The sequence below is a fragment of the Chrysemys picta genome, chromosome 21, assembly GCF_011386835.1.
Source record: "Chrysemys picta bellii isolate R12L10 chromosome 21, ASM1138683v2, whole genome shotgun sequence".
NCBI classification, from domain to species: Eukaryota; Metazoa; Chordata; order Testudines; family Emydidae; genus Chrysemys; species Chrysemys picta.
Genome location: NC_088811.1, coordinates 18,074,499 through 18,087,718, shown reverse-complemented (window position 1 = coordinate 18,087,718; position 13,220 = coordinate 18,074,499). Strand labels below are relative to the sequence as shown.

The window sequence follows — 13,220 nt, the reverse complement described above, 5'->3', positions numbered from 1 at the left end:
GCCAGCCCCCTCTCTAGTGGCTGGTCCATGCATAGAGGTTTATGGGTCTGCTACTGCCCCTGAGCTAAAGGGCCTGTTCCTTTTAGCCCAAGCAGTGGAGGTTTGCGGTTTGAAATATCGGGCTCTCTGCAGGGCTAACTGTGGGGAGGGTTCTCTGGCTGTGCCACGCAGGAAGTCAGACTAGAGAATCTAATGGCTCCTTCCGGCCTTGAAATCTGTGAATCTAAAACAGGATGTCCTGGGTTCACAACCTGCAGATGACCTGAGTGTGCTGGAGGGAGCAGGGCAGGCTTCACTGCATGTCCCTGAGCCATCCAGCCAGTGCAGGGACAGGGAGGTGCTGTGTACTGCCTCTTACTGGTGCTCTGAAAAGGATATGGGCTCACTGCCCACCAGGGCTTGCTAATGGCTCTGTCAATGCAGGGAGCCTGGCCAGAACCTCTCCACTTGGCAGATCTCCCTCCTAGAGCTACTCCAGGAAAGCATCCTGTTGCACGGATGTCTGGGGAGAGGGAGATTGCTCAGGCCTGCATCTTCCTCTGAGCATCTCAGACCTCGCTTTGCGTCTCAGCAGAAAGACGGTGCCTCCATAGCGCCGCACTGCCCTGTGCTAAGGCAGTGGCTCGGAGGGAGAGTGCCCCCTCTTGACCTTCTGCTTCACACAGATTCTCCGAGGACATCTCCCAACCAAGCGCTGGCCCTGGTTAGTACAGGAGATCCAATGGCCTCACAGCACCACCTACTGTGGTGAGAACTGGGGAAAACTCTTCAACCGAAACTTTTTCAGCCAACAGTGCAGATTTGGTGACCCCAGAACACTTAACAAATTCACATCCGTTTTGACTGGGGCGGAAAGACACATCCCCCACCCATCCCCAAATCCCAGAATCAATCCAAATTTAAAATTTTCAATTCAAAGTGACTGTTTCAAAATGTTCATTGTTTCTTTAAAGTTTAAAACCTGCTCAACATCTAAACAAAACGTTTTGTTCAGCCAGTGCCGTAACAAGGGCGAGGCGAGTGAGGCACTTGCCTTGGGCGCGCAAAGCTGAGGGGCGCAGAAAAAGACAAATTAAGTTTTTTAATTCTTATTATGTTATGAAAAATTATACTCACGTAATATGCACATTGCGTCATAACAAAAGTACAATGTAAATGGAAAATAAATAGAATACACCCTACAGTAATTATAAAGCATTGGTTCTCAAATGGGGGTCGCGACCCGGTTCTGTGGGAGGTCGCGAGCCCCGACCCCGGCACGCGGCTGCAAGTTGCAAGTCCCGACCCCTGTATGGAGTTGCGGGCTACGAGCCCCGACCCCGACCCCTGCGCCAGTCTGTGAGCCCCGACCGTGACGCATGGCTACAAGCCCCGACCCCTGTGTGGAGCTGCGGGGCTACGAGCCCCAACCCCGACCCCTGCGCACGGCTGCGAGCCCCAACTGCGACACATGGCTGCGAGCCCTGACCCCTGTGTGGAGCTGCAGGGCTACGAGCCCCGACCCCGACCCCTGCGCACGGCTGCGAGCCCTGACCCCCCACAGTTCATGATGCACTATGATGCACACCTTATATGTATTAGTTGATTTTGCACGTGGATTATATGATTAAAATAAATAAACTTTCTATTATCATTATTATTCTTGTTATTTACGTATTTTTCTTTTGTTTTTACAAACTACTATGAAATTATATGGAGCGGGGAGGGCGCAATTTTATATTCTTGCCTCGGGTGCAAAAATAGCTAGTTACGGCTCTGTGTTCAACTCAAACAATTTTTTTTTTTTTTTTTTACTTTTTGACTTGCCAAAAAAGTCTACATTTTTCTTTTTGTTTTTGAGTAGCCAGTGAACCAAGAAGTCCATTACTTGCCCGGTCCTACCTGCAGCGCCTTCTTGCCTTATGCGCTCTGGACCTGCCCCTTCTCCATCTCCGCAGAACCAAACCTTTGGCGGTTTAGCAAGCTTCCCTTGACCTCGTCACTCTCACCGGAGACAAGACTCAAGAGCCCCGTGGGAACTGGCTGTTCCTAGCCAGACAGCGCTGACACTGGCAGCCAGAGCCATAGAGGTGACTAATCTAGTGTCAACAGCTGGCAAAGTTGAGCTCCCCTCCAGCTGCATCCTGTCACAACCCCGGCAAAGAAAACCAATCAGGAGACGCTGCGGGAACAATGCAAAGTTGGGCAGGAGGAAGGGGGGGGCGGGGCCCAGGCTGGGTCCAGTTCAGTTACCACAGTGTAAAAACCCAACAGCCAGGGAGACTGTGCTCTGAGCTGGCCCCAGCAGGCGTGAGAGCAGATTAGAGTGCCCCCTGCAAAGCACAGAGCTCACCAGGGGACTGGTCGGAGACCAAAGGTTTTGGTGATGTCCTAACGCACCTGCATGAACGCAGCTGCAAACTGGAGGGCAGCCCCTTCACAAACCTGCCCTAGGAGAGGAAGGGTTCTTCCTGGGGGCGGTTTGGAACCTCTTGCATTAGCACTTGCAGCCGCCCTAGGTCTATCTACCGGAGGTACTGACCCCCCTTGCCACGGAGCTGAGTGCCCCGATCTGTAATGGCTGTATCCTGCGAGGCAGGGCGGGACTAGTCTCCCGAGGGGAACTGAGGCACGCAGACTAGGTGACTTGCCCAGGGTCATACAGGAAGTCTGTGGCAAAGCAGGGAATTGAACCTGGCTGCGACCACTGACCCATCCTTCCTTGTGAACCGACATTAAGCAGCAATGTGAGACGTGACGTTACAACAGCCCAAAGCCCAGACTCCGCCCTGAGCTGTGAGTGAATGAAACCGGGGTCCGTCCACTGGATGGGGAAAATAAACCGACATCTCGCTCAGCTGCCGCCTTTGCTGGGCACAGACTGAGCCGGGGGAGCTGGAGAAATAACACTCCATGAGCCTGTATTTCAAGACCCCATCTATGGTCTTTGTTACCCCATGTTAATTCCGCCACCCCACGCTCACCTACGCTCACTGCAGTTACTGCTGGGGCAGCACCCAGGGGTCAGGAGAGAACAGGGAAACCTCGACGACTCGTCATTTCCTTTGGAGCAGGAAATCCAGCACCTTTCGCTTGGTTTGGCTTCCGCAGATCGTGCAGGGCCCTGCGCTGATGCACGTCTCCGAGGGTTCCCCGGGTAACGCCTGCTTTCCTTGTCCCCCTTGGGCGTACAAACCCATCCCTGCCACGTTCACATCCCCTGCCTCCTCCTCGGGGATCTTTCCTCTCGGAAGAGCGGGCTGGGGTGCCGTGATCTCAGTCTCTGGCAGCTGATGGGGTTAATCTGTCCCTGCTATTATCCACCCGGGCCCACAGGGAACAGCAGGTTTTCCTGCCCGAAGCATAAGCTCCTTGAGTCCTTGGCCAGATAGCAGAGCTCCTACCCCAGACTCGCCACACTACACTTGGTCTCCAGCACGTTCATCGGGGCAGGCCGCAGGGGACCCAGCTCCCAGCCAAACGCAGGGAGCAAGAGAGAGGTCCGGGCCTGCCCAGCTGGGAGATGCAGCCGGAGGGAGGCGCCTGGCTGACTGAACGGCAGGGATCACTGGATTCGAGAGGTGAGGAAGAGGAGGGCAGCTGCAGCGCGGTGCTTTAGTCATTGAATGCATTGTCCTGGCCTCCTAGCATGACCTCCCTGCCCCACTCCCAACCCGTGGTAATGCAGTATCTTTATTACCGGCGGCACAAATGCTGCTGCTGGGCATGGCTTTGCTTTGCTAGAATCCCCATTTCAGTGGCGGTGAAATCCTGGCCCCTGCGAAGTCAGTGGCCCAGGGGCCGCTCAGGCAGTGGGGCCTAGGGGGTGCAGGGGCAGACACGGCATGGGGCGCAGCGCACCACGGAGTGACAGCCCTCACGTGAGCATGGGCCAGAGCGGGGCTGGCCCTGGCGCCCAGTCCGAAGGACCAGGTCTGTAGCCAGGTGGGCGGAGCGATCGAGTGCAGGCTCTCACCCCTAATGAGGGGGCAGGGGGAGCTGAGGGCTGGACTTTGGGGCCCAGCTGCACCGGCTCGCAGGGTGGGGCCTGCTACTGGCAGAGTCTGAGGGAGCCCAGCACTCGTCTTTCCCTGCTCGCTGGAGGTGGCGCGTTCTCCTCCCTGCCGGCACCGCTCCTGCTCCGGGGGGAGCCTGGGCCCGGGGATGCAGGCAGCATGCTGGGTCTTGCGAGAGCCTCCAGCCGCTCGGAGGCAAACAGCGTCTCCGCAAAGGAGACAGAGACACTGAATGTGCCCAGGACCCGGACGCCTGAGTGCTAAGCCCGGGGGTGTCTGAGCGGAGCACGGCAGGCACCGACTGCTTGTGGGTTGACATGGACACAGGCACAATGATGCTGGGCATGGAGAGCTCTCCTGATCGCTTAGACGGGGCTGGTGGGTTTCCCCTCGTCCTTGCATGTGGTTGTGGCTTAGCTGTTAGCAGGGCTGTCTGAGAACAGATGCAAACACTCCATCAGCTGCCCCAGTCATCCCAGCGGGGAAGCCCTCTGCCCACTCCCACCCCCCAATTATAACTGGTTCTTAAAGGGAGACTGCTCCGGGAGGGGGAGGGGCACTACCATTTGAGCTCCCTTAAAATGCTCCTGTGTCCAATGATCCCACCCCTCGTGTCTAACCAGCAGCCCAGACTGTCTCTCCCATTATCATCCGCTTCGGAGAGGCTATTGCCAATACGGGGCCAAACCCAGCACGTCAGCCTCGAGCAAATCTCCCGGTGCTGTCAGCAGGAAGTTTGACGCTGAGGAAGGACTGAAGGGTTTGGCCTTTGAGGGTAAAAAAACTCCTGGCCGCACACGAATGAGCTGGCGGGATGCGCCGAGCTGGGGGAAGCTCCCTTGACTTTGAGAGCTGTTGTTCTCACCAGTCAGTGTGACTGCTGGCTGCAGACTGGGGCTCTGACGGGTGGCTGCTCTCACGGCAGCCCGGGGTGAGGGACGGCGGAGGGGTTTTTAGCACACACACATTCGCCACCACACGGTAGAGACGCTGTCCCCGAGCCCGTCTGATCAGACCAGAGAAGGGTTGATAGGAAATCGGCAGCTCTGCGGGGGACATGCTGATGGCATATGGGATTTGTATTTAAGGAACCTAATCTAAATTTCCAAGAGCCCTGCAGCCAGCCTTGTCCCAGCCGACAGGACCGGAGTGCCCCATTACCCCTCTGTCCCCTCGTCCTCAGCCACCTGCTCTGGCTTTCTAGACATCTCTCCACCTGCTCCCTCCCCTACAGTTCTGTTCTGGGTTGTTATACCACACTCCTCACTGAAATATTGTACTCCAGGTAGCTCTCAGACTCAACCTCCGCGTTGTCCTAGCTTACGCTGCTTTATAAGTACCATGTGCTAGCCAGTGGCGCCCCTGGAGCACCCATCCTCTGACCCCTTTACTGACTTCCTACTTATTTACCCTCCATTACCTTCCCTGGCTTTCTGTCCAGCCCCTCCCCGTCATCCTCTGTCCCCTTCCCTGGCTTCCAGTCCATCCCCTCCCCGTCATCCTCTGTCCCCTTCCCTGGCTTCCAGTCCATCCCTAGCCACTTCCTCCGCCACCTTCTCTTGGCTTCCTGCAGATCTCATTTAAAGCTGTCCCTCTCCGTGGACTCCCTCATCTTTCCCATGACCCTCGGCAGCTAGGTTCGCTCTTCCTTGGGCTACTCCGATCTGGAATGGTCACCCACACCGCCCCACCTCCCCGGCCCCTGTCTCCTCACTGAGTCACTTCCTTTGGGCTGCCTCTCACTGTGAATCATTTTGCGGTGCTGCGTGTTACTGATGTGAAGATAATGTCTTGTACGGCACTAGGTACGCTGGCTAATCTAGCCCCGTTAGAGAGGAACTGCCAATTCCAGATCAGAACCACAGTCCCTCAAGTCCAATATCTCCCCTCCAAGCGTGGCTGAGACCCGCTGCTGCACAGCAGAGCAGAGCAAAGAGTAAACAGCCAAACCTTCCTGACTCGCGCATATTTTTGCTAAACCAACATGCTGAGCACAGCTGGGGCTTTGCACTGTGGCTGCCCACATCCAGGCTAGGCTCCCACGGGTGCCCATCACCTGAGCTATCTCCGCAGTGAAGGTGTTCCTACAGTCAGCAACACTCCCAGCCCCAAAGACGTTACAGCCGAAACCCACAAGCCAGAGAATGGGCAGGAGAGGAAACAAGTGAAGTGACTCACCCAAGGTCACACAGCAGGTCAGTAGCAGAGCTGGGATTAGGCTTTAGGTTTTCGAAAGGCCAGGCCAGGACGCTATTGACGGGCCCACACCCCTTCCTGAACAAGCTTGTTAGCCCACCCGGTCTGTTTGCACGGAAGGACCGTGCTGACCCTCAGCTGGAAGACAGACTAATTCAAAGCCTTTTTTTCAGGCATGCATTAATGAATGAACCTTCCTCACACACTGCATGGAAGGCAAGGACTATGATGCCCCTTCTTACAGAAGGGGAGGAACTTGAGGGACAGGCGGGTAAAGTCTGTCTAAGGCTAGAAAATTAGCCAGTATCGACCATGCCTCCCCCATGGAGGCCTCAATCATGGCGGAAGGTGGATTAATTAGACTGAACATTAGAAACGTGGCTGGACATTAGATTGGTTTGAGGATTTAATGACTCCTGTTAGGAGTGGCTGAACATGCTGGCTGCATTGTGTCTGCCCCGGGGGGCCTTCCCTGCTCTGCCGTGAGAGCCTATCTGGCATCTGTTGTTAGCCAAAGCTCTGTTCCTAGAGCCCAGGCCCCTCATTTAACATCACACAGCCAGAAAGGCAGGGCAGAGCCAGGAACAGAAGCCAAGACTCCTGACTCCCAGCTCTGGTCACTAGCAGACCCCACTGGCTGCAAACATTTTCTGGGCATGAGCAGAGAGGGGAAGTTCCCTGCGGAGGGAAAGGGAGGAAATGGATGAACAATGAGGGCTGAGCATGTTTGAGGAGGGGGATGGAGAGTGGCCTGCTGGTCAATGGAAAGATCTAGGGCTTATATTGGCTCTGCCACTGATTCAGACTGTCACTGTATTTGTGCCTCAGTTTACCTTCCACACCAGGGTGCTGAGACTGAATTCCTGATGCTTCGCTTTGAGATTGTTCCGATGGATGGTGGTCTATAAAAAGTTAAGCACTTAAAGGGATTGGGGGGGGGGTCATTTCAGCTAGAAAACTGTCTGCACACAGAACTTTACCTGAAAGCTTTTTTGAAGCATCATTTAGTTGATGATGTGCAAAAGGCTCTAATTTTTGGTTTTAAACTTGTCTTATTTCAGTTTAATTATAGACCAGATCTACACTACACGGGGAAGTCGATCCAAGGCAGCTTACGTCCCTGTCACCGGGTGTATGCATCTACACTTACTTTTTGCTCCCACCGATGTAACTGCCCCGTCTTGCTGACTTACTAGCACCAGCTCCCCGAGCAGCGTAGAGTCATAAGAACATAAGAACGGCCGTACCGGGTCAGACCAAAGGTCCATCTAGCCCAGTATCCTGTCTACCGACAGTGGCCAATGCCAGGTGCCCCAGAGGGAGTGAACCTAACAGGTAATGATCAAGTGATCTCTCTCCTGCCATCCATCTCCATCCTCTGACAGACAGAGGCTAGGGACACCATTCCTTACCCATCCTGGCTAATAGCCATTAATGGACTTAACCACCATGAATTTATCCAGTTCTCTTTTAACGCTGTTATAGTCCTCGCCTTCACAACCTCCTCAGGCAAGGAGTTCCACAAGTTGACTGTGCGCTGCGTGAAGAAGAACTTCCTTTTATTTGTTTTAAACCTGCTGCCTATTAATTTCATTTGATGACCCCTAGTTCTTGTATTATGGGAATAAGTAAATAACTTTTCCTTATCCACTTTCTCCACATCACTCATGATTTTATAGACCTCTATCATATCCCCCCTTAGTCTCCTCTTTTCCAAGCTGAAGAGTCCTAGCCTCTTTAATCTCTCCTCATATGGGACTCGTTCCAAACCCTTAATCATTTTAGTTGCCCTTTTCTGAACCTTTTGAGTCAAGGTCAATGTAGTTAGGTCGATGCAGTGTCAGTGTAGACACAGTATTACTTACATGAACTGTTAGTGGCCTCCAGGAACGTCCCACCCTGTCAGCTCTGGTCACCCTTGTGAACTCTGCTGCCCTGCGGCCAGCTGGCCAGGGAACCACCCCTCCCCTTTAAAGCCCTGTGGATTTTTGAAATTCTATTTCCTGGTTGCCCGGCTTGGAGAACACAGCTAGCACCTGTCCAGCTGACCGTGCAACTACACGCTGAGTGTGGAGTACACAGGAGGCATTGGAGCTCCTGTGTCTGTGGGGAGGAGACCCAGCTCCGACCCAGCCGTAGAAACATGGACAGCTACAAGCAGATTGTTCGGGGCCCGGAGGAGAAGGGCTGCAAGAGGGACCAGCCGCAGTGGCCTGTGAAAGCCAAGAAGCCGCGGAAGGCGTACTGGAAGGTGAGGGAGGCTAACAAGCACTCGGGAGCTGTTCTTACAAAGAGCTGCAAGCCATTCTCAGAGCAGACCTCATCACCAGTTCAAGAGCCCTGTGGATACTTCGGAGGAGACAGAGACAGAGACAGAGGCCCCCACCGTGAACAGCGAGGAGGAGTATGGGGGACAGGTGACCCGGGGTCCAGCTGTGCAGCAAGCCAGGATGTGGTTTTTGAATGAAACAACCAAGAGCGGTAGAGTTGTGCTCTGCTTCCCAGCCCCTCGAGGGGCCCCGCGGAACAGTGTGTTTATAGGCACTGGGATGTCCTGTGAATCCTCTGTCGATACCTCGATGAAACTTTCCTGCTAGGGTGACCAGAGAGCAAATGTGAAAAGTCGGGACAGGGGGTGGGGGATAATTGGAGCCTATATAAGAAAAAGACCCAAAAATCGGGACTATCCCTACAAAATCAGGACATCTGGTCACCCTATTTCCTGCAGGTAGTCTGCAATCCTCAGCTGCAGATTTTGGCCTTATTTCTCCTGCCGCGGGAGGACACTTTCCCACACCGCTCACCGATTACTTCAGTGGGAACCATGCAGCATACAGACTAGCCGCATGTGAACCCGGGCGGCACCCTGATTCCTGCAGGAGCTGATCCCGGTCAGCCTCCGTTATCTCACTCCTGAGGATATTAGTTAAAATCACCAGCAACGGTGCCAGTATTCCGTTCAATTGCCCTGTGCACATATGCTCATGCCCATGAGCTATCCCCGCTCATTTCCCCGATTCACCGGCTGCCGTACTCACCAGGGCTGGCGCTGGGTCAGTCCCAAGGAGACGTGAGAGTGTAGTGCTTACAACTTGTGTGGATCAAAGGGGGTAAGTTCAGTATCTTAAGTTTCGACTTCTGTCGTGAATACACTGACAACGGTAGGTACCTCTGTGTAGTGTATCTTCAGCAGCTGGAAATGCGGATGGAGACCCCCCTCATGGCCACCCCAGCAGAATGGCTGAGCCAGCTACGGAGAAGAAGGAAGAGGACTAGAGCTGACATGTCCCAAGAGATCCTGCAAGTCTCCACTGCTTCAAATAAGGAGCCCAGGGCTTGGAGTTCACCCTTGCAGGCGACATGGGCAGGGGCAGAGCGGAGAGGAGAGAGGAGAAGGAGAGGGATGTGCAGCAGGCAATACTTGTGCGTCTCAGGCAGCAGACAGACATGCTGCTGACTCTGGTGGACCTGCAAGTTCAACAGTCCTGTGCTCACCTCCCTCTGCCGCCCATGGGTGGCTGGTGACCCGGCGGTTGGGGGAGGCTACCCCCAACCCCTCCCCTTGTGCCCAAGGCCCCAACCCTCCCCATCTGCCCTCTCCCCCACAGGAGCCCAGAGCACCCCCACTGCAGCCCCTGGCCCCAACCCGGATGCCCCAGGCTGCGTGGCCACGGGGGCCAGCCCTGGAGTGCTGGGCAGCTGGGCCATCTCCAGCCCCGGTGCGCCGGGTAGCGCGGCCCCAGCACCAGCTGCCAAGTCCCTGTGGGAGGCAGGCCAGCCAGCCTGGGCCAGCCAGGGCAGAGCGCTGGGAACTGCAGGAGGGGGCCTGGCCTGGGGGCAGAGCATGGGCTGGGCCAGGCTAGGCTGTTCGGGGAGGCACAGCCTCTCCCTGCCTACGATGCCCACCGCCCATGCTGCAGCCCCTAGAGAACTGCATATCGGGACTTCCCTATATCACACCCCCACATTCCATGGGGCGTCCAGGGCTGCTGCACTACTCCTACCACTCCGCCCAGGGGGAGAGTACAGACAGTCACAGCCGCACATACGCCAACCGTGTCTTTCACAGTTCAGCATAAGTGCATCTGAAATAGAAATGACCGTTCTTTTTCCCTTAATTTATTAAGCTATAAATGTTGTTCTATCCACATTGTTACGCAATAAAAATGTGGTTTTGGAAACATAATTCATCTTTATTAGTTCATCATTCACAGACAGCATTAATAGGGGCATTGGCAATGTTATATTACTGCACACACAGCACTCACCCAAGGGTTCATACAGGGCTGCAAAAGAGCAAGGCCAGGCAGAGCACACAACAGCAACACACACTACTCTGCCTCCCTGCGCCGATTAGCTCTGCACTGACCTCTTCTTGTGCCCGGCTGGTCAAAATCAGCAGACAGCCACTTCACCTCCACCTTCCACCCCGGTGGAAACTTCCCCCCCTTTGCTTCACAGCTATTATGCAGGACGCAGCCGGCAGCTATAACCATTGGACTTTTTTCCCCACTGATGTCAATCTCGTGAGTAGACAGCACCAGCAACCCTTCAGCCAACCAAAGGCACATTCAACTGTCATTCTGCACCCGCTCCGCCCGTAGTTGCACCTCTCCTTGGTGCTGTTGAGGTGGCTGGTATGAGCTGTGGGAGCAAGGGGTAGGCTGGGTTTCCCAGGATCGCTGTTGGCATTTCAACCTTGCCAATGGTAATCCTCCAGTTGGGAAAGAAAGTCCCTGCTTGCAGCTTTCTGAACAGTCTGGTATTCTGAAAGCAGGCACATCACTCACCTTCCCTGACCAGCCCCCATTGGTGTTAGTAAAGCCTCCCTGGTGATGCAGCAGCCCTTTCGGTTGATGCACTCTGTGGTCTGGTGCTAAAATAGGGATATGCATGCCAGCTCTCGCCCCACTGCAGTTTGGGAACCTCATTGCTGCAAAACCAACCATGGCCCATGTCACAGTCCTGCGCACCAGGAGGCAATTCATGGCCCTGCGCACTTGCACCACAACAGCCCCTGCGGTGGATTTCCTGACTCCAGCCGGTAATCTGGCATTGCAAGTTTCCACGGTGCGATTGCCACTTGTTTCTCTACTGTCAGTGCAGCTCTCATTTTGGTATGGCTGCACTGGAAGGCTGGGGCGCGCTCTGCACGCAGATCCAGGAACGAGACCTTACCCATCCGCAAGTTCTGCAGCCACCGCTCGTCATTCTGTACGACAATGTGATCCCACCAGTCAGTGCTTGTTTCTCGGGCCCGGAACCAGCACTCCACCAACGGAAGCTGCTCCGTGAACGCCGCCAACAACCGTGAATTGTTTCTTTCTATGTCCCACAGCAATCTAGCCTCCAAGAAATCATCCTATTCCTGCAACTCCCCTTGCAGCTCTGCAAATACTGCAGGATCAGGCACCCTGGGCTCGCAACGCTCAGCACAACGGTGCAGAGTTGTGTGGGCTCCATGGTTGTCGCAGACGGCGGACAGCAAGAAGGGACACATGAGTTTGTATGGGTGATTTTGAACAGCGGTGCGAAACATTATGGGATGCAGATGAAATTATGGGATGGAGAACACTGCATTATGGGAAGTTGAGCCCATGTTCCCAGTCACCCCGCGTGACTTGTTTCGGCCCCATGAGGCATTGTAAAACCTTCTCAAAACACCCTGTGCTACAGTGGTGATGAGTTACCCAGTGCACCGCTCTCTGCATCAATACCAATGCTCCTAGCGAGGACGTGCACTGCAGACACGAGCAGCGCAGTGTGGACGTGCACAAGTGGCGTAATAACTGCAGGGACTGTATGTCTGTCACTTAGCTGGACAGAATTTCGTACTGTAGACCTGTCAAATCAATCAGGAATTGACTTAGAAGACAAACTGACATACCTGTCCAGGGAGCCTTTGGCACTAACTTAACTGAGGTGGTTTAAAATCACACCTTTGTGCAACTTTCTCATGTAGATCTGTCCTTAGATCTCCGGGGTGGGTGGGGGGGGATTTGTGCCCCTCTCCCTTCCCCCCAGCTCTGCCCCAATGAATAGCCCTTGGTGCTGGCCTGGAGCCTTTTCTTTGCCAGTCCCTGTCCAGCCCAGCCTCGAAGCCCCCAAACCTCAGGGATTTAAAATGAAACGGATCCAAAGAGCGAAACAAAGGAACCAGGTGGCGAGGGAGTCTGAGGAGCGGCGGGGGGAAGGAGCCCGCGGGGTGGCGGTGGGGGGCCGTGGGGCGCGGGGGGACGCGCCGCGGGTGGGCAGGTGACGGACGGGCCGGCTGGTTTCCTGCGGGGGCCTCGCAATTCCCCTTTTATGGTAAAGCGGCGGCTGCGGGCGGCGGGCGAGGCAGGCTGCGGGGGGGAGGACGGGGCGATGATGTCAGTGGGGCGGCTCTGCCTTGGCTCCCCGGCCCCCCGCGGGAGGCGCGGCCGGGCAGGAGCGCCAGGGGCCGCGGGCAGCCGTGCGCCGCGCAGGGGCTGGGACCGGGACCGGCGCACGCCGCCGCGCAGCCAGCAGGGACCCCGGGCAGCCGCCCGCCGGTGGGCCAGGTGAGGGGGACAATGGGAACCGGGCTGGGGCGGGGGCAGATGGAGAGGCCACGGGGTGGGGCTGATCGGAGCGGGGCAGCCCGGGGGGCCCAGCGCTCCCGTCTAGGCTCTAGGAAAGGGGCCGGGAGTTGGGGGGGCTGGGTAGGACCCCCCCCTCGCCCCGGGGCTGTGTTTATTGTAGGACCCGTTTGTCTAACCCTTTGTTTTTCAGATCTGCTCATTGCCCCAGCCAGGGGTTCTTGCTGGAGTGACTGGACAGGCTCCTGTCCCAGCGCCCCGGGACTGGGGGTGGCTGTGTGGCACAGGGGGGGCCCTGTCTCTGTTCTCACCCAGCGGGACGCGATATTTTGGGGTCACTCTAATCCCCATACAGTGCCTAGGCAGTGCATATGGGGCAGCGGCTTTACATGTGCTCTTAGATTAGCTAGATGCTGTGTCTGGGGGGGCTCAGATGTGTCCCCCCCCGCACAGCTCGGGCTGTGGGGGA

At 55.7% G+C, this 13,220-nt stretch overlaps 1 protein-coding gene across 2 annotated transcripts in view; it reads left to right on the top strand.

Annotated features, from left to right (window-relative positions):
- The first annotated feature begins 12,593 nt into the window (after positions 1-12,593).
- The window catches only part of FBLIM1 (filamin binding LIM protein 1), a 25,911-nt gene continuing 25,284 nt past the window's right edge, over positions 12,594-13,220 (top strand). For both annotated transcript variants that reach the window (XM_005281769.4, XM_065575322.1), the window contains exon 1: positions 12,594-12,733. The gene's annotated coding sequence lies outside the window, so the exon portion shown is untranslated. The remainder of the gene's footprint in view (positions 12,734-13,220) is intronic.